This window comes from Heterocephalus glaber, unplaced genomic scaffold, assembly GCF_053883595.1.
Source record: "Heterocephalus glaber isolate CG9 unplaced genomic scaffold, H.glaber_assembly_v1.0 deba00001572, whole genome shotgun sequence".
NCBI classification, from domain to species: Eukaryota; Metazoa; Chordata; class Mammalia; order Rodentia; family Bathyergidae; genus Heterocephalus; species Heterocephalus glaber.
This window is the reverse complement of record NW_028258357.1, coordinates 11,800,653-11,823,083: the sequence shown is the minus strand read 5'-3', so window position 1 is coordinate 11,823,083 and position 22,431 is coordinate 11,800,653. Positions and strand designations below refer to the sequence as shown.

Here is a 22,431-nt window from a genome sequence, read left to right as displayed (position 1 = left end):
GCCCTCCAGCCAACTGTTCTGTTTTTGTATTGAGGCAGAGTTCTATCTAAATGATATCCAATTCCATCCTGTCTCCCAACATCCAGCTCATAGGCTACCAAATTGAGATTATTTGTTCAAACTAAAGAATGAGAATTCTCACTCTAGATGATTGAATTGGAACCTCTTGGTATCTACATTGTTACCAAACTCTGTTTGTCACATACACTGAGCTTTCACCATATAAATTGTGGTTAAAAATACAGAATTTTTTTTAGCTGTGTGGTCATGAGCAATTTATTTGACTTCTCTAAGCTTCAGCTTCCTTATCTACAAAATAGGGGTAATTTCTCAAAGGATTATTTATTAAAATGATAAATGATGACATATACATGGCATAAGCTGTTGGTTGCTTATCCAATTGCCCTTTTCCAGCATATCTTCATCTGTCATTGCCAGTGGAATATCCAAGTTTTGTTTGGGTGGGATGATAAGCATTCCATGTGTTCAAGAAAAGTAAGCCAGGATCCTTCATGGTTGGTCTAAGATGACTTCTCCTTGTCATTAACTGGTTATCTATGGGTTTGGAATTTGATCCTAAACAATGAGTTATGAGGGGAAATCTGTAGGTACCTATCGGGTAAAGGTTTTCTAACCTACAGAAAGATACATGGGGGAAATCATCTTTGTGATATATTGAAATACCTGTGTGACACCTGGAACAATTGCAGCCATTGTGAGACCACAAGTGGTGATGTTGCTCCACACACTGAAAATAGCAGAATTGGAAGATGGACCCTCCATTGTGCTGTTATGCTGCTTAACCAACTAACCTGGAAGAAGTCTTCTTCAGTGAGTAGTTGTATGAGACAAGAAATCTCTATTGTTTAAGAGCTACGTACATTTGGAAGGGTCCAGTGACAAAGAGGGCTGCTCCCAGTAGTACTAGTGGCCACCATTGACCTCTTTTTCTTCCTTGCCACTGGTGCCTGGGGTAGCAGGCTGAACCTGAGAACCATGTTGGGCCAGACACTCCGAGAAGTTTCTGTGGCCCTGAAACAAGGCCAAATTACACCAATAGATCTCTGCTGGAAATGTCTCTCCCTTATCCAGAAGACTAGGTTTCTAAATGTTTATATTACTTATCAGCCGAAGTGGCCTTAAAGCAAGCTGAAGGTTCAGAAAAACGATATAAGAAAGGTCAGTCACTTGGGCATTTAGATGGAATTCCTATCTCAGTAAAAGACAAGTTTAGCACATCCGGCATTGAGACAACATGTGCATCAAATATGCTAACAGGTTATATGCCACCTTTAATGCCACAGTAGTTCAGAAGTTGTTGGATCAGGGAGCTCTACTAATGGGAAAAACAAAATTAGATGAGTTTGCTATGGGATGTGGAAGCACAGAGGGTGTTTTGGGGCCAGGTAAGCACCTTTGGAGATACTCAAAACAGCACAAAGAAAAGAGGCATCAGAGGCCCCAGGGTAACCATGAGGACCGAGGATGGCTGATCATGGGGAGCTCAGGAGGGGGCACAGCTGTGAGGTCAGCATTCACATGCTTTGCTTTTCTGCTTTAGGGCCAGACACTGGAGGATCAACCAGAAATCCTGCTGCTCACTGTGGGCTCTCTGGTTTTAAACCCAGCAATGGCTTAGTTTCGCATCGTTGTATTGTTCCCCTGGTGAGTCTGATGGGTGTGCCAGGAATCTTAACCAGACGTGTGGATGACACAGCAATTGTATTGGGCATGCTGGCGGGGCTTGACCCCATGGTGCAAGATCCTGTTAAACCATTTACACTTCCCAGTTGGACAGATGTAAGCAAACTATGTATAGGAATTCTGAAGGAATATCTTGGACCTGAATTATCCAGTGAAGAATGGTCTTTCTAGTCCAAAGCTGCTGGCCTCTTTGAGTCTGCCTGAGCCAAAGTGATTGAAATATCCCCACCTCACACCTCTTATGCAATTGTCTGCTACCATGTATTGTGCACAACAGAAGTGGCATCAAATATGGCAAGATTTGGTGAGCTAGAATATGGTCATGGATGTCACACTGATGTGTCTACTGAAGCCATGCATGCTGCCACCAGGAGGGAAGGGTTCAATGATGTGGTAAGAGGGAGAATTCTTTCAGGAAACTTTTTCTTACAAAAAGAAAACTGTGAAAATTATTTCATCACAGCTCAGAATATGAGGCTCCTCATTGAAAATGATTCTGTGTGTATTTTTAACTCTGAAGTGGATATCTTGCTAACTCCCACCACCTTGAGTGAGGCAGTCCCATACTTGGAGTTTTTCAGAGGAGTCAACAGAACACGAAGTGCCCAAGATGATATTTTTACACAGGCGGTACATATGGCAGGGGTGCCAGCTGTGAGCCCTCTCAAGCCAGGAGCTGCCAATAGGGCTGCAGTTTATCAGATGAGCATTCTGTGACCAGAAGCTCCTCATAGTTGGCAAATGGTCTGAAAAACAAGAACAGTTTCCTGTTATCCAACTTCACGAACTCATGGATGGTTGTTCATCAGTCTTTGGAAATGAAAAGTTAGCTTCTCTAAAACAGTAGTGATAAATGTAATCATGCAAATTAAAATGATTTTTGAAGATTAAAAAAAGGAGTTAGGTATGTTTACATGGAGCTGAAAGCATTCTATTGGGTGTAGAATACAAAGCCCTTAGCATAATACCTAACACGTAAGACATGCACTATCATTATTATATAGACTTCTTTTCTATTCAATTTAGGGTAAGGATTATAGTGAAAATCCTATTGCAAAATATATCCACGCATAAGATATTTGGTTTCCACTTTTTGTTTATGCCTAATGATATTATGATGATTCAAATATACAATGCGTATCATCTCTCTTTCCAAGCCTTGAGTTTGCTATAGATTGGTCAAATGTTTCAACTCTTTAAATCTTTGCTTAAATTTGGCCTCCTATGAAAGATGGCTTTGATTTGAATAGGGAGAAAAGAGGGCTTCTATGTTTGAAGGAGATGCACATTACAGCTGAGAATGATCCAAGGAAAAAGTCTATTTTTACAATTTTCCATGAATGGCCCCAAAGAAGACCTTCTAGGGACAGCTGTGGGGCAGTTTGTGGCATGTAAGGAGTTGAACATTACCTGGTAAATCCCTGGAGACTTTTTGTCTGGTAAAGTATCTGAGGCAGTTAGTTGAAGTTGGGTATCCTGCCCAAGGTCAGTCAAGGATGGCACAACCACAGCGGGATTAGAATTCACAGTCACAGTGCCCAGAATTCTCGTGCATGACTGGTTGCTACGTGATGTTACTTGGGGGCAACGCTAATTATTGTGGCAACAGAGCATCTCCAGAGAGCGGGGGGAGGGACAATGGCAGAGTCATTAAGTCAGAATGGGACAACTGGAAGAGATCTGGTCCAATACTCTCTTTACTCAGGGGGGATATTTACATCCATAGCAGTTGAAGGACATATCCAAGGTCATAGAAACAATAAATAGCTGAGCAGAGATGAGGACTTTTGTTTTATGATGCTTGACTTAATATTTTTCCTTTTTTATTTCTCTTTCCTTCCCTCCCTCCTTCCTTTTCTTCCTTCCTTCCTTCTGTGCTTCTCTCTCTCTCTCTCTCTCTCTCTCTCTCTCTCTCTCTCTCTCATATTTTTGAGATAGGGTCTGTTTCATCTAGGCTGGCCTCAAACTTGCAGTCTTCCTGCCCAGACCTCTTGAGTGCACCCCCATGCCTTGCTGCTTTTTTACTGTTTCATTTCTGCTGAATTTATTAAAAATTAATCTTTCTATAATCATGTGACATGAGAGTTCTCAAGCCTTTGGCAAAATTGCAAACTACATTCCCTTACTAGATCTATTGCTCAATTTTCCTGTATTCTACTGTCTAGTTTTATCGGAACTTTCTGCATATTGTTTGAATTCCCAGCAGATGTGGGAGGTCATATTTGTAAAATACGTCTATAATATAATAAGTTTCTCTTCTGTAGTTCCAGAAGCCAGTATTATTACTTTACATCTAAATTGAATACGTGGAAAGTGTGAATATATTCCTCATGGTGAGCGATCATGATAGAGCCCCAATTATGTGTTAAGAATTCATCTTGGCCTGGGGATTCAGCTCAGTGGTTCCGCCGCCTGCCTCACAAGGCAAGGTCCTGAGTTCGATCCCCGGTACCAAAAAAAAAGAGAGAGAGAGAAAAAATTTTAACACATTATTAATACACTCATCCATCCATTTCCACATGCTTTCCCTTGTCCTTCCAACCCTCAAGGCTCTCTGAAAATAGGTGAAGTCAGAGGCATCAAGGTTAAGTGCACAGGTTGGCCAGTTTTTGGTAGAAATGCAAAAGAACTTCTACGTTATTCTAACAGTTGTTTTGCATTATTCCCCAGTATCTGTGGCATCACACATTTTACAATCTGTTTATAGACTACATAAGAAAAAAGAAGAGTAATGACAAAGAAAAAATATGGGAAAACCCACTGCAACCCTACATACCTACCAGTGGCACTACTAGGCGACCAGCAAATTGACATAAACCTTGCAGTTGTCGCTGGCTTACTATCTTCCATTTGCCATTGTAGAAAAAAGTTGATGCCATACTTAAGATTTCACCACATGAAATTAAATGTTCCCCAACTCCCATACACACAAGAGTGCCCGTGTTGTGAATTATTCTCTGTATCTGATTTTCTTTTGAGGAAGCTATTTTTGTAGCAAGTGTAAAACATTTAAAAGCCTGCATTGACTCCTGTGGTGCAGAGTTTTACAGGTGTTTTGACTTGTTTGCCCGTGCACAGATTCCCGGGCTTGGGCATGTGACAGAATTACAGTCTGTGCTTTTCCATGCTTGGAGCCAAGTAGACTGGAAACTCTGGTTTTATTATCACAGACTCACGGCTGTATTCCCACTGTAATTTATCTTGTATGTGTTAATGGACACCTCTCTGATAAAGGTCATTGGGGCTTAGATAAAGCAAAATAAATAAATCTTCAGGCAACAGCATTGGAAGAATTGCACTTATTAACAATATACAAGAGCATTTTCAATCTTTCTAATAATGATAGTTATATACATTGTTTTGATTGCTTATATATAATATATATAAATATATAATATATAATATATATAATATATAAATATATAATATATATATATATTTTTGGTTCTGGGGATCGAACTCTGGACCTTGTACTTGCAAGGCAGGCGGCAGCACCACTGAGCTAAATCCCTGGCCCATCATCAATATTTATTTATTGAGCACCAAATAGACTCTAAGCTCCTTAGGAGCCTGTTCAACTTTTTATGTCCTTCTCAAAGCAGTAAACTATACCAGGCACACACTGAGAGCTCAAATGAATATCTGAATTTCTGAATATCTGAATGTACTGCAACTGCTTTAGGCAGCTTTACATTATTATAGCAAAATACCTGAGATAATCATCTTAAAAAGAGGAAAGGTTTGCTTGGCTCGGTTCTGGAAGTTTCAGTCCATAGTTGGTGGTCCCCACTGATCCTGAAGTGAGGGAGTGCATCAAGATGAGGGTGGTGGAAGAGGAAGCCCTTACACCATGACAGGAAGGAGGAGAGAGAGAGAGAGAGAGAGAGAGAGAGAGAGAGAGAGAGACTGGTATTTCATAAGCCCCTTTGAGGACACAACCTTAATGACAACCCCATTCCCTGCTAGGCCTCACCTCTTAAATGCTTCCATCACCTTCCATTAGCACCAAGATAAGGACCAAGCCTTTAATACACGGGCCTGCAGCAGATACAACAGATTAACAGGTTAACAGAGCTACTGCACAGAGTTTCTTATGATATGCTCCATGGTCCACCAAAGTCCAAAGGATCCATCTGATGAGCATTGAATGAATGAATACAGAATGCAATTCCTTTTATTCTAGACTTCCTTGATTTTCACTATTACATACTTTGGTCTGATTACTGGTAAATAAGTGAGTTTAGTAAAGATTCTAAAATTACATACATATTTTTGTTGGGTTTGTTGAGTATTTCCATTAAGCTAGCTTGCTTGCATGCAACTCCCACCATTGTGTGTCTGTGCCCTGGCAGAGAGCTGGACTCATCACCATACTTGGGAAGTGTCTTTGTTAGCCATGTGTCATGGATTTTGTCTTGAATTGGCCATGCTTTTAAATCGCTACTATCCTTGATTTAACTAATATCTTCAAGTGCTTACTTTTGTAGTCTTGGTTATTATTGATCTGTTTTTAGTTGGAAAGTAGAATTGAGTAAAATACATGGATCACAGGATCTTTTGCCCTGCCTGAGCTACCCCCAATCAAAACATTTGGACAACTATGGCTTGAGGAATGAGTTTTTCATTTGTGAGGTAGAGTGCAAATAGTTTCTTGTTGGATTGAAATACCATTTGTGAATTACTTTGGTTTTTGTATACATTAATGAAGACTCAGGGTTACTCCTGCGATAATGCTATTCTTGTTCACTTTTTTCCCTCCATTCTCTGATATGTACTTAATCCTATCCCACTCTTCGGTCTAGCTGCTTTTACCACCCTCTCCCCATTCTTGTTATAGATCAGATGTCCAAGGCTCAGAGCTGTCAATCATCTTGCCTGAAGCACACAGAGGGCAAAAGGAGTCTCCAGGACACAAATTTGGACCTTTAGTCTTTTTTTTCTTTGGTACTGGGGATCAAACTTAGGACCTTCTGCTTGCCAGGCAGGCACTGTGCCACTGAGCTAAATCCCCTGCCCTGGACCTTTAGTCTTCATACTGAGTGTTCCATTATGTTCTTACATTTTTACAAAATGGGTAGAATTTGGTAATTTGTGAAACCGATTCCATTTGAAATACTACATAAAATAGTAATCCCTGCCTTAATTTTGGTTTCTCAAACAAAATATTTCTATACCTTTTTCTTTCCACTATCTTAGCCCACTGTGCCCTTACATCTTATAAGCAGGGGAACTCACATATTTGTTCCCTGAATAATAATCAACTGAAGTAGTTCTTCCATCTGTGAGTTGAGACAAGTTAATTATAAGAAGTATGCTAGGCATGTAGGGCACATTGATAATCTCAGCAATTGGTAAACTGAGGCTGGAGGATCACTGTAAATTCAAGGCCAGCCTAGGCTATATAGTGAGTTCAAGGCCAGCCTGAACTACATAGCAAGACCTGTCTAAAAACTTGTCTGCATCAAAAGTCATTATCAACAGAGTGGAAGGCCATTCATGAAATGGAGAAAATATTTCCAAATCTTCTATGATAAGGGATTAATAGCCAGCATATATAAAGAACCCTTACAACAATGACAAAACAACCAAACAACCTGATTTTAAAATGGGCAAAGGACTTGTATAAATATTGCTCTAAAAAAAGAAATACAAGTGGCCAATAAGCACATAAAAGATGCTCAACACCACTAAACATTAGGGAAATGCAATTAAAACCACAATGATATACCAACCCATACCCTTTAGAATGATATTAATAACAACAACAAAAGCAACACAAAAAGTAGCGTTGAGGGTGTGAGGAAACTGAAAACTTTTGTGGGTTATTGTTTGGAATGCAGAATGACACAGCTGCTGTGGAAAACAGTTTTGTGGTTTCTCAAAAAGCAAGAGAATTACCATATAATCCAGCAAGCCCATTTCTGGGTATATACCCACGTGAACTGAAAAGCAGCATAATTCACGGTAGCCAAGAGATGAGAGCAACTGAAGTGTATATTAACTAGTGGTGAATAGTTAAACCGCATGTGGTGCATATATACAATGGCATATATCAGCCTTTGAAGGGAAGGGAACTCTGACACCTGCTACAACATGGATGAACCCTGAGGGCTTTATGTTAAGTGAACACATCAGTCATACAAACACATTCTGAGACCACATATGATAACACGTGATTCCACTTATATAAGGCACCTAGAGAGGAGCAATGCACAGGAGAAGAAAGCAGAGCTGTGGTTTCTGGGATCTGCGGGATGAGGAAGTGGGATCCAATTGTCAATGGGTACAGACTTCCTCTTTAGGATGCTGAAAACATTCTGGAGATAGATAGCTGTGAAGGGCAACAATGTGAATAAGCTTAATTCCACCCAACATAAGCTTAACAATGGCAAATTAAAATGGCAAATTTTATGTTTTCTATATATCTACAATAAAAATAAAATAAAGGCGTATTCCAGAAGAGAGAACTTCAGTGAACAAACAGATGTCCCAAACTGAATTGACGTTAGCCAGGAAAATAGAAGGTGAGAAATGATGACTCCGATTCATTAGCAAAACTAGGATTCTTAAATTCAATGAAATACTGTAACTGGGCATTTGCAAGCACGGAACTAAGCTGCATCAGTGTTCGTCTTTCATTCTTTCTGTTTTGGTGATGCTGGGGATCAAACCTGTGGCCTTGAACATGCTAGGCAAGCACTGTGCAACTGAGCGGTGCCTGGAGTCCACTTTCACGTTTCAGAAGACTCTGAGAAGGAGAAGTAACGGATAGTCGGTTGCTGTCTGATGCTTCTTACACTTTTTATTTTTCATCTTCACTGATGGTAGTAAGAAGAAAAGTTGGCTTTTATGTTTAACATAGTAAGAGTCCTGGCATCCATAATCCCAGATGCTTGAGAGGCTGAGGAAGGAGGATCCAAGTTCAAGCCTAGCTTGGGCCACATAGTGAGGCTCTGTCTCAGAATAAAACAAAAAGAGTTGGAGTGTGGCTCAGTAGTAGAGCACTTGCTTATCATGTGCATGGGCCAGAGTTCAATCCCCAGTACCACATACATGCACACATACATGCATGTGTACATACATACATATATATATATATAGAGAGAGAGAGAGTCCTGCCAGTAGTGTAGTTGAAATGCCTAGATTGTTCATTCCCTTCTAATATTCCTAATGTGGTCAACAGGAATTTATTCAAATGTGAGTAGACAGGATGGTGAGTGGTTCTGAGAAGGTTATCCTGTTTGTTCTTCTGGATAGATCCAAGCTCAGCCCCTCCTGTGCTGTCACTGCTTCAGAACAAGGTGACCAGATCACCTGGTCCCTCTCTGGCTTCCAGCAGGGTGTGGCCATTGAGAGGCAGAAGCAGGAGGCCAGCAAGAGCCAGGAGAACAGCGAAGGACTTCCTCCTTCCTCAGGGGCCCCTGTCTTGGAGTGGGGCTCCTCTGTCTTCCCCCACGCAGCTGATAGGGCGGCTCCACTCCATGACTATGCCTCTCATGGCCCCCTGGAAGCGCTGCTGCTTTCCTTTGCCCATTCAAGCCCATGGAGGCGACAGCTCTCCCCTGTTGCTGGTTGCAGCCTGCTCTATGATCTCCTGTTGGTTTCCTTGCTTCATTGATTTCTTTAACTACAACCAAGCCCTTTCATTGTTCTTTCTCCAATCAACCTTCGGGCATGCTGTTCATTTCCTTCCAGATCTCTGACTGCCACAGCCACTCATTGCCGCCACGCACAGACACTCTGATGACCCCCTTCCCTAACTAACAGGACTGTGCCCAGAGAGAAGCTAACAGGCCAGGTGGTGATGGACGGCTTGTTGTCTGTCTCTCCTAAATTCACCTATCATATGTAAATCATCCAGCACAGTTCCTGACTCTCAGTAAGCTTTCAATAATAGTTCTTTTCATGTTGTCATTTTAAGAGCCACAAAATGACGTCTGTTGCCTCTATTTGCTCACTAAAGAGATTAACTCTATTTAGCTGCTGATATTTTATTTCATTCTTATTAGGGCTTAACATAGGCCATGCCATTTAGTGGCTTGATCTCATTGAGTCATAGCTTGGAACAGTCGTTATGAAGTAAGTACCATAAAGTTAATATCTTGATCTTACAGATGGGGATACCAAAGCTCAGGGAGGATAAGTGATTTGCCCAGGATCACACAGAGAGTGAGTAATGAAGCCAAGCTTTGGAATCAGGCTGCTGCCTCCGGAACCTGTGTTATGAAGATATCCGCAGCCTGCAAGGTAAGACAGACAGGGCCTCTCTCATCTCAGAACTGGAAACTGCCATTAGATGAGTAATTACAAGTGTGATGCTTTACCGGGCAGGCTTACTCGAGTCCAGAGAAAGTGACATTGAAGCTGACAACTGAGGGAATGAACCAGACACAGCGATGGTGGTTGGGCCTCCCACCTGCAGATTTGGGAGAAAATCAAGGTGGGGCGATGTACAGTCATAGATTCCCCCCAGCAGCTCCTAGCATCTTGCAATAAAGATTTAATTTCTTGCCTCTCAGGACTGCTCCTAGCATAAATCTCACTTAATAACCATTGGTAAATCCAAGTCTTCACAGGGCCATGTAAGGTCATAGAACCACAGTCTCCTCTTAGTTATCTGTAAGGGACACCCATTCATTGCAATGGAAGGGACAAGTGTTGACTTGAGGGAGAATTTGGTCGAAGGGCTATTGCACAGCAATTAATGACAATTCCAGCACCTTCAAATGCACATTTAGTACCCATGCTTATAGTTTAGGAAGATTACGTGCCCCTCGTATTAGAGGCTGTGGAGCCAGAGCCACCTCTCCCTGCAGCTGTGTGATCTTGGCCTGCAGTCCCAGTCTTTTTCTGCCTCCCGCCAGGGTATCATTACTTTTTGACACCCAGTCTTGCAGGTTTAAAAAGAAGGCCTGCAACTCAGGGGATTTCCTTAAAGATGGCGTTCCTTTCAGAATTAAATTGCAGGAGAACACCACTGCAGAATATTGCTCGCAGAAGATCTCTGCAGAATGGAAACCTTGTCGGCCACAGAGTTTCAGCTGGGGTCTGTCTGCTGCTGACCCTGGGATCCGCTCTGGCCTGCAAGTCCATTTTGTGTTTGCTTAGCATCTTGTCAGGAAGGAAACGTTGTCTCCTGCTTAGGCTGTGGTTTGGCATCTGGGACTCATCTGCAGCCCTCTGCATGTTACAAAGCATTTCAGACAGGGTAAGTATGTGGACGTTTCATATCTGGAAACTGTGGGCAGGTATGTTGCAAAACAAACGCCTTTTAAGCAACTTTCTAATAACGCTTTTATCTACCTCATACTTCAATTGCTTTCTTTCTCCTCTGCCTTTCTTCTCTGTCTCTCCCCCCAGATTGTTGTAATAAGATCTATTAAATAGAGAGTTTGGAAACTGAAGTTGTGGGTGCAGTTCTGTTCTTTGTACCAACAAAGATAAGTGAGTGAGTTTCTCTTGTGCCTCATTTCTTCTTTTGCCCCATGGATATTTGTTGAAAACCTACCATGAGCACTGTATTTCTTGGGATTGAGAGGTGAAGAAGACAAACACAATCCCTGGTCTTGTGGAGCTGACATTTCAGGAGGAAAATGAGAAGCCACCAGAGAGACAGGAACCCAACCTTGTGATGTGAAGTCAGTCACATTTGCTGTGAGCCTGTGGTTTCTTTGTCTATAAAATCAGTACAGAATTATACATGGTATCCTTCCCAGACATTAAGGCACAATTTAAAATGCAGCATATACAAAGAATCTGGAACAGCCAAAATGACTTTTAAGAAGAAATAGTTAGAAGACTCACACTATCTGATTTTAGGACATGCTATAAAAGCTATAATAATCAAGACAATGTGGCAGAGGTTTAGGATAGACATATGGATTAATGCAACAGAGTTGAGAATCTAGAAATAGACTCACATTTACATGGTAGGTTGAATTTTGATAAACTGCCAACAGAGGGGAAAGGATGGTCTTTAATAAATCATACTGGAGTAATTTTGTATATACCTTAAGAATGTACCCTGCTGGGCCTGGTGGCACATGCCTATAATCCCATCACTTGGGAGGCTGAGACAGGAGCATTGCTGTGAGTTCAAGGCCAGCCTGGAGTACTAGCAAGTTCAAGGCCAGCCCAAAGTACATAGTGAGACCCTGTCTCAAAAAACCAAAACAAACAAAACCTTCCTGGCCATAGTGGCACACATCTATAATCCTAGCACTTGTGGGGCTGAGGTAGGAGGATCACAGAAAATTTGAGGCCAGCCTGAGCTATATAGTAAGTTCAAGGCCAGCTTGAAATAAATAGCAAGAGGCTATCAGAAAAAAAGAAAAAAAATTCTAATAAAACTAGATAAAGATAAGAACATTAGCTTACCAAAAATTTAATTAAGAAAACAAAAAGGTAAGCAAATTAAGAGAAAATAATTGTAAGACACATATCTGACAAAGGACTTATATTTGAATACATAAAACTTCTTTCACTGCAATAACAAGAAAATCCAATAATAAAGAGAATAATATTTGAATAAATATTACACAGGGAAATATATGAATAGTCAAAAAGCACATAAATAGATGCTCAGCATTATTGGGAACAAAAGAAATGCTACTCAGTAGTACATCCACAATGAGATACTATAAGGGCCACACTAGAATAGCTAAGATTAAAAAGACTAACAATAACAAGTGTTGGTGAGGCTATGGAGCAACTGGAAATCTCAAATGTTGCTTGTCAGATAGGGAAGAAAATTACTTTTTGAAAAATGAAGCTTCTTAATATATTAAATATACCATATGATCCAGTAGTTCTAATCTTAGGTATTACTCAAGAAAAAGGAAAATACATATCCACTGAAAGACTTATATGAATATTTATACTTATATATTAATTGTATAGTTATATATGTTAATTATATATATATCTTATATTTTAAAATAGTACCATACTGGAAGTGACCCAAATGCCCTTCAACTAATGTATAAACAAAAAGAAACTGGTGAGTGATGAATGTTAACTAAAAGGAATGGAGTACAGATGTGACATCATAGGTCAGTCTCAGAAGCATCATAGTCAGTGAAGGAAGCCGGAAATGAAATACTTTATACAGTACTATCGTACTGCACTCCATTGCTGTGAAACTTTAGGTGAAAGACTTTTTAAAAGCAAAACCATAGGGAAAACAAGCATCTGTAATTTCTGGGAATTTGTGGTAGGGTTGGAAACCGGCTGCAAAGGAGCCCAAGAAAAATTTGAAGGTGATGGGAGAGTTCCAGAATATGACTGCAGCAGTGGTTGTATGACTATACCCATGGACAAAAACTCATTCAGACCTCACACTGGGGATTTTCTTTTTTTTCCAGTATTGGAGATTGGCACTAAGAACTATACCTTTAGCCCTTTTAAAATTTTATTTTGAGCCAAAGTCTCACTAAATTGCTCAGGCTGAATTAGGCTAATTTTATTGTCTATATATTATACCTCAATAAAACTATAAAAATGTTAATCTAGAATAAATGTTCTTTGTTTTTGTTGTTTTGGGGTTATGTGTATTTAGTGTGTATTTTGTTTATTTTTTAGTAGTGGGGATTGAACTCAGGTCCTTCACCCTAAACTACATCTCCAGCCCTTTTAATTTTTTATTTTGAAGTTGGGCGTGGCATGCTGGCACGTGCCTGTAATTCAAGCACTTGGGAGCCTGAGGCAGGAGGATTGCCATGAGTTTGAGGGCAGCCTGAACTACATGGTGAGACCCTGTCTCAAAAAAAAGAAAAAAAAGCAAATGTATAAAGCAATACTTCAGCAATTGTGGAGGAAAAAGGAGAAATTAATAAGCAATCAGAGAAGTTTTGAGGCTCACCCAGGAAAAATTTCTTTTTCTTTTCTTTTCTTTTTTTTTTTAAAGGGGAAAAGATTTTTTTAGCTCACAGTTTGTAGAGGTTTCAGTCCATAATCAGCTGGCTCCAAGGCAGAATGGTAGAGGTGCAACAGTTTATGGAGGAAGATGACAGAAGCAATGAGGGCCACCCAGGAAAAATTTCCACTCCCCACAGAACCCCAGAAATCCCAGGCCATGTGGCACTGGACTTGGGACACCCTGTCTGGAAACACAGAAGTGTCAGGCACCAGAAATAGGTTTCTTATCTTCCACACAGCACAGAGGCAACAGGCCATGGCTTCATTGCTTTATCTGGTGGGATAAACACCGCAGGGCTTCTCCTCATCTGCTCCCCGGAGGCCTCGAGGCGAGAAGGTGGACAGTGTGGATCTGGATGTGTCCTGTTCGCTGTGGAATCTCCACAGCCCTCCAGGCCCTCGCCCCGCCCCTCCCTGGACTCTCCTGCTGTCTGGCGTCCTGTGAGGGATCTGGCACTCACTGCACGCTCCATGCTCCTGTGCTGCTGGCGTCCGAGCTGCGGTGAGCCCTGGCTGGCTTCTAGTAGGAGCCCCCTGAGCCCGAGCTTAGCTCTCTCCCTGTTGGTCTACTGCAGGCTCCGGTCTCAACGTCCTTCCCTCTCAGCATCTCTTAGATACGACCATTCCTCATGTGCCCCCGAGGAACATGGCTTTCCCCCAAAACTCTCCTCATCTGTACAAGCATCTAGACACTCAACCATGGATTCCTGCAGAAATTATTAGAATCCAAGAAGATTTTACAGAAAATCTAGAACCTTGCTTTCCAAAATGTGTTTCTCAGGAGTGCAAGGTGTAAATAGGTCCTAGTGGAAAAGAGATCTCATTACTAGATGCATTCAGAAAAGGCCAGTTAGCTCAGTTACTGTGTACTGTACACTTCCGGAAAGTGCAGTTCGTACACTTTGGTGACAAGCATCGTACACGGGGCAGGACTCCTGAAGCGTGGGGACACAATCCATGAGCCATCCTAGGTCAGAGAACCATCCTCTTCTTTCCGGTCAGAGAGCAGAAAAAGAAACACGTCAAATAGAAGTATCCTGCAGCACGTTGTGGATGAGGTAGGAGGATCGCAAGTTAGAGCTCAGCCTGGGCAACTTACCGATTGAATGAGACCCTACAATAAAAAATACAGAAAAGGGCCGGGGATTTAGCTCAGTGGTGCCACACCTGCCTCGCAAGTGCAAGGTCCTGAGTTCGATCCCTGGTACTGCAAACAAAACAAAACAAAACAAAAAACAGAAAAAAACCTAGGTATATACCTCAGTGGACAGGCCCTGGGTTCGATTCCCCATACCACCATCAGCCAAACAAAAAAAAATCCTATTCATCATATCTTTTAACTACATATATAATTTTAAAAGTTCTAGTAATCACATTTTAAAAACTGAAAAGAAATGGAGACTTAATTTTTCAATAAAAATTTTTTATTCATTTATTTATTTGTTTATAAATGGTTCTAGGTTTTTGTTTATTTTTCCATTTTTTTTTGAGGTGAAGTCTTACTATGGAGCCCAGGCTGGCCTCAGACTTGCTGTGATCCTCCTGCATCAGCTTCCCAAGTGCTGGGATTACAGGTGTGTGCCACCACCCTGGGCTTATGCTCTAGTTTTTAGAACAGTTTTAGTTTCACAGAAAAATTAAGCAGAGGTACTAAGTACCCACATAGACCCTCTGCCCTAAACATGCCTAGCCTCTCTCACTGTTTTAATAACATATTTTATGTAACCCAATATATAAACCATTAATTTTAATGTGAATATAAACACTCTGAAGGGGATACTTTGCATCTTTTTCTGTACAGTGCCTTGGTTTTCACATCTGAAGATGTGGCCCTAGCCACACCGCACATGCTTGTTGCCACTTGTGGTACTGGTGACTGTGGCCGAGAGGAGCAATGTTTAGGAGACACGCGTCCAGCTGTGTTGTCCTCTGGTCATACAGAGAGGCTTGCAGAGCCCTGAGAGTCTGGAGTGACCTTCCTGAGTTACAGACCCAATTATGTCAGGCTGAGAGCAGCAAACAAGTTTCTGGAGCCTCGCTGGGCTGTTTTTCCACAACGCCGCAACTCTTTGTAGGAAGAATTCCAACTTCCTGCTTTGTCCTGGTGGAAGCTGGGGCTTTGTCCAGGGACAGAGAGGGCTGGGTTTGCAGGGACCCTCCACAGCCTTTCCTGCTGTATACCACCTTGGGGTCTGTGTGGTATCCAGACCGTGTTTTGAGTCACATCCATGGTGCCATGGTACATGGGGACCCCTAACCATGCAGTTGTGATGGGGCTTGGGCACTTCTGCCCTGGAATGAGGAGGATGAAGGAGTCTCCTGGTCACCATCTGTTCAGCAGACACTTGCCGAACATCCACCATGTGCCAGCCCCTGTTCTTGGTGTTCTTGATCTCTGGAGCATAGATTCTAGTGCTAGGAGACAGCCAGTACTCGAATTCCCTAAATAATGTAGCATTTGCAAATTTCCCATGCAAGCCTGACCTCCACTAACCAAGTCTAGAAGGCTTATCCTATCGAATACAATGAAAATACGATGTAAATAGCTATGTAAATTGTTATACTGCACTGTTTTGGGAATAATGACCAGAAAAGTGTTCATACATGTTCAGTAGAGGGATTTTTTAAAAAGAAGACTTCCATCTGTAGTTGGTTGAATTTGCAGATGTCAAATATGTGAATGCAGAGAGCCAATTGTATATATTTATGTATCTGTATAAACACACTGCTATGTTGCTTATTTATTATTGTGTGTTTCAATATCTTTAACACTTGAGCATGTGGTTCCTCTTAAGTAAAATGGGAGTGTTCTTTTTTTCATTAAGTTTATTGGTACATTTTAGGTGTACAATACAGTTACTTTCATCATTGGGATCTTGTACCATTACATGAGTATCTTGGTTCTTATTTTTTCCCCATTCCCCTGCCCGCCCTTCACCCCCTCCACCCTTCCCTATTTACAAAGACTTTTTAACTTTTTTTCCTTTTCTCATATTTTTCCTTTCCCTTCTTTCCTTTCCCCTGCCCCTCCTACTTCCCCTGCTCCTTCAGACCTTTTCTTCCTATTTTACATTATCAATTATACATTTTGATCCTTATTTACACTTCAGTTTCTCACACTAGAGAAACTATTCAGTATTTACACACTTGTGTCCTATTAATTCACTTAAGAGTATCTCCTCAATGTGCATCCATTTAGCTATAAATGTCTCTAATTTCTCATTTTTATGGCTGAGGAGCACTCCATTTTATTTTTTTAAAAAAACATCACATCTTCTTTATCCAGTTTCCAATTGATGGGCACTTGGGCTGTTTCCAAGCTTTAGCTATTACAAACTGCGCTGCTATGAACATGGGTGCACATATATCACTGTGGTATGATTCTTTTAATTCTTTGGGGAAGATACCCAGCAGGGGAATAGCTGGGTCAAATGGGACCTCTAGCCCTAGTTCTTTGAGGAATCTCCATGCTGATTTCCACAGTGGTTGCACCAGTCTGCACTCCAAGTGGGAATATTTATTAAGAACTAAAGCACATGCTGGACAAAACAAAATAAATAAAGCATGCTCGCTAGGCACAGTGCTGAGATCCTGAGGTGGGCTTAACTAGGTACAGACAGAGAGGGTCTCTACTCTCTGCATACTCATTTGCCAAATCTCTTCAGTTAAGAAGTGTTGGGAGTAAAAATTATCATAGTGAACTGGCCATTCATTAAAATCAATCTCCGATCAAGTGTCTCTTAATATCTTCCTCTCGCCAGCCAGTTAGCCAGTTTCTCTGTTGGTCATAGCCTCACTGATGATCAGTTGTGTACAGCACAAGATTACACAATGAAAATACAAAGCAGGTGGATTGCTAAGGGGAAAAGCACAATTTGCCAACATTTAGGATTTCACGGCACTGATGAACATGACACAGGACAGCGATTAGAATCATGTGCAAAGCCTTCGGCAATGAGGATTTGACATGATCCAACCTGTTCATAAGGGAAGAACCACGATGGGAACAATGATGAAAGCTTCAAAAGGGAGAATTTGACATAAAGGAATAGGAGAGTGCTGGCCAACTTGATTAAGCCTTGGAATAGTTTAAAAATATATATATCATATTAAAATATAGTCAAGTACAATTAAAAGGTTGATATGCAGTACTATCACAATTTTGTTTGAAAATTTTAACAAAAATCTAAGTAATTATTTGTTCTTTTTCCCCCAGAAAATAACCACACAGTTGAAACATTACTAACTTTGATTAAATGCATCATCATTTTATAATTTGTGTAATGTTTGGTTCATTTTTCAAGAAACTGTCCTAATGACACCTATGTTTTCGATGACATTTTGGTGCATTCATTTTTAAGTGGGTACTGATTATCTTTGAGTGGCAGGAATACCCTGTAGGTGCTAGTAGTGTCTATTTTTCAAGTGAAGAAACCGAGACATGAAGAACTTCAGTAATCTGCTCAAGGTTGAAGAGGTTGTAGGAGGTGGTGGCTGCTGGCAATTTGAGTCCAGACCCCCTCTCCAGTGCACAACACTGCCTCCTAGAGGGCTCAGATTCCTTGATTGCTGATAAACCTCAAAACCAAAAGTCTTGCTTAGGAAGATGTCTACTGGCCACTTCTTGTAGCTCCCACAGGAATGATTCTACATTAAATATTTCAGCGCAGGGTGGTTTTGAGCAGTAAATGAACACATGGTCTATTGTCTGGCCATCATATTTTATACTGTCTAAAAGTTTTGAAGTCTAAAGCCCACAACCGCTAGTTAAAGTTTATTATCACTGTGTTTCTCAACTTCTTCTGCAGGAGCTATCAGGGAAGTTAAATACGTCTGTTATAAATGTTGAGTATTTAATTGCTTTATCTTATAGTTCAGCCAGAAGGCAGACAAAAAAAAAAATCATCCAGCTTACAATGACATACTGTCTTTGTACGTCATTCAAGCAGAGAAAAGATAATGGTCATGTATGATTTTAGGCAAGACTGCTGATTTGCCGTCTCTCCAGGAAATTGTAGTGTTTCCAAAGACAATATTCCTAGTCAAAATAAAGTAGGCCTGAAGCAAAAGTGATGACCACAGTCAAAGGTAATGACACCATGTGTTTGGTTGGAAACAACTGGAAGACAATGAATGTATCCTTGCAGACAGTCCACCCTATAATTCTTCTTTGTTCTCAGGTCCCAGGTCCCTGTCACCAGTGGGACTGAAAAAAATATAGTCTTTTTTTCCCTTTTAGAATTTTGTATTTGTAGATAGGGCAGAAAAATCATTCATGATGATGAAGTGGAGTCTTAAGCTTTAAAGGAAGTGTGGCCCTTTGCTTAGTTTCAAGTTTTCAAAGAATGCAAGGCAATCCTATAACATTCTCTGGGAAACAGAAAGGGGATGTGCCATTCACTGGTAGCTAGGGCCAAGCCAGCTGGACAGAGGAGAAGGAGAGAGAGGCTTTTTTAGTGAATTTGAGGGCTATCAATGTCAATCTCCTTCTGGGGACACACCCAAAAGAACTGTAGACAAAGACTCAGGGATATTTATACACCCATGTGCATGGCACTAGTACTATTCGAGATAGCCAAAAGGTGGACTTGCTCCATGTGTCCACTAATGGATGAATGGAGAAATAGTGTGGCACATATATGCCGTGCAATATTCGCGAATTCTTTCTGACCCATGCTACCACATGGATGGATCTCGAGCACATCACGTGACAAGTGAAATAAGCCAATTACAAAACGATAAATATGATTTCACCTTTATAAGATGACCAGAGTGGTCAAATTCATAAAGACAAAAAGTAGGATGCTGATTTCCAAGGGTGGGAGGAGGCAGAGAAATGAGGAACTCCTGTTCAATGAGTACAGGGCTTCCATGTGGGAAGATGGGGAACATTCTGGGATAAGTGGTGGTGATGATTGTGTAACTTGAATGTACTCAATACCATTGAGCTATACAATTTAAATGATTAAAGCAGAAAATCTAAGGCTATTAAAAAAGATTAGTGGGACAAAGCCTGGAGAGGACAATGCTATCAAAGGTGGTAGTGGTGAAGGAGCGAAACAAATAAGGTTCTAAATAAGATTTCCCACCGATGTTATGGTATAAAAATGATAAAAGGGAACTCTTGTCAAGTGATAATTTATCATGTGCTTATGAACTGCCAAGGATTAAGTTAAGGGTTTTATGGGCATTGATTCATTTACTCTTCACAGTAACCATATGAAGTTGGATACTACTGTTACACACTTTGGAGATTTAGCAAGATTAACCATTTGCTTGAGGCGCAGAGCCAGCGGCTGCCAAGAGAGCCGAGAGGTGAAGCCATGGTGCCTGATGAGCCTGGTGGTTCTTGAATGTGAGTGAGTGTGCCTCCAAGTCCCTGGGGAGGCCTGTTAAACTGCAGATTACTGGGCCCATTCCACAGATCCTGAGTCCGTGGGGACGGGCCAGGGTCCACGGATTTGCTCATCTACCAAGTTCCCGGTGATGCCCATGTAGCTAGTTAGGAGCACACTTGGAGAATTAGTGAACTCGCCTACATTCTTAACCTCTGCAAGGTAGCAGGAGAAGGGCTTGCTCTAAGAGGATCCTGGGGGATGACACACGGTAGCTCGAGGTGCTGAGAAGAGCTACAACGGGTGCAGACAGGATGGCCAAGTTTGCTACCCTTTTCCAGCAGTGCAGCCCTGTTTGCTGTGACGGCACAGGGATAGGTGCTAATCTCCATCAGCCAGTTGCAAGCAGACGTCTGTTTCCCTGGAAGTAATAAAGACTTACAGTATCAGCTTCTCTATCAAATATTCCATGATCCCTTCAAGTGGAGTATGAAATCCCATTAAAAGCTGATTGGCTGGACCTCACAACTCAGACTGCCTTTAAACTCAGTGTTACACAGGTTAGCATTTAATTATTCTTTAATTGATTTATGTGTTTTGTTTTTCTTCTGCAGCTAGTTTAAAAGCTTTTTGGGGTCAAGGACAGTGGCTTGTGTTTATGCGGGCCTTCTAATGTAAGCATGACAGTCTTAGACTAGATGAATAATCAGTACCTATTGAAAAAAAGTGTTCAGTGAGTTAGAGATTCCCATAATGTCAGTATTAATGAGAACAAGTAGGCATATAATGGAAATACTTCAGAGGACGTAAACGTTGGCCGGCTGCTGGCAGTCCTGCATGTGTCCAGACAGTGATGTAGACAGAAGAGCCTGTGGCTCAATATTCCTCACTGATAGCCACCCAGTCCAAGAAAGCGGCAAGGGGATGGCTGTGCCCTGAGGTTGTGCAGTACACACCTTGCCCCACCCTCACTGGTGCCCATGTATATTGGGTGGATCACACGGGCACACTGCTTCCTTCCAAAGCAGATGGTGGACCTTACAAATATCAGTTCTAACAGCTCTCCCATAACATCTGGTGTAAATTTCTATAACTGTACTTTCACAATATTCTGTAACTTTCTGATCTCTGTTCTTTTTTCCCCATTATATTTATTAATGGGTGCCTTAAGGGTAATAACCCTGTCTTATCTTTGTATCCCTAGTGTGAATAGGGAAGTATACTGAATGTAATAGTTTCTCCAGCTAAATATTTGTTCTAGGAACTAATATGATTTGAATGTGTCCCACAAACGTTCATGAGTTGGAAGCCTGGTCCTTGATGTGATGCTGTTGAGGGGTGGTGTGCCTTTAAGAGGTGGGGCCCAGTGGAAAGACAAAAGACTGATCCCATTTCCTTGCTCTGGCTTCCTTCTGGCCATGTGATCTCTCCCCATCACATACTTCCTGCCATGGTAACATGAGGTCCTCACTGGATGCCAAAGCCTTGCCTGTGAACTTCTGAAAATGTGAACTAAACCATTTTCTTCATAAAGTTAGCCTGCTTCTGGTATTTTGTTATAACAAAAATATGGATTAATACAGTGAAGGAAAGATAAGTAGTCATTGTCATATTGTTTGATGGTGGGACCTAGTAAAATGCTTTGAAATTGCTTGGAAAAGTAGCAAGGCAACAGGTAAATTCAAGGGAGAAAATGTTAATGGTACCATCTGAGTTTCAATATCTTACCTTTGCAGAGTCCTACAATGAGTTTTCTTAACATTCCCACCTACAATCCACAACAGCATTTGGGTGGAAAATTACTTTTGTCCACATTTCATTTATTGCATACTCACTTTCAGTATCATTTTCTTTGACAATTAGTCAAATCAGGACCACTTTGCCCCTAAATAGTCTTGCTACTCCTGAAAGCCTTTGTGAAGACATACCATTTGCGAAATTACTGTAGGAATGTAATAAAGCCCATATGTGCTTTATTCTCTAACACCTTTGTTGGGGTGGGGGGTGTTACTGGGGATTGAACCAAGACCTTTGCACTGACCTACATCCCTAGTCCTTTTTTATTTTTTTAAATTTGAGACAGGGTCTTCCTAAGTTGCCCTGGCTGGTCTCAAACTTGCAGTCCTCCCGCCTCAGCCTCCTAGAGTGCTGAGATTACAGGTGTGCACTACCACACCCAGCTTCTTCTAATATCCCTTGGCTCTTTGTTAACCATCAGGTAATGTCACAAAGTGTTTTCCCTGTCCCGGTATATGGCAGGATCATGTTCCCCATCCTTCTTAAAGTGAAGTGAGCCAGGTGACTTGCTTTGGTCGGTGAGTACAGGGAGATGTGTATCATTTTCTAATGAAGTTTAAAGAGCCAACATGCAATATCCTACCTTATCTTTCCTATTGCACTGTACTGGGTCAAACAGAAGCCTCCATCAGCCTGAGGGTTCTGAGTAATTTCCATGAGTAATATGTTCACCTTTCTT

General features: G+C 41.3%; 1 pseudogene; it reads left to right on the top strand.

Moving 5' to 3' along the window:
• The first annotated feature begins 847 nt into the window (after nucleotides 1-847).
• LOC101720389 (glutamyl-tRNA(Gln) amidotransferase subunit A, mitochondrial pseudogene) lies at nucleotides 848-2,629 on the top strand (annotated as a pseudogene).
• The last annotated feature ends 19,802 nt before the right edge of the window (nucleotides 2,630-22,431 follow it).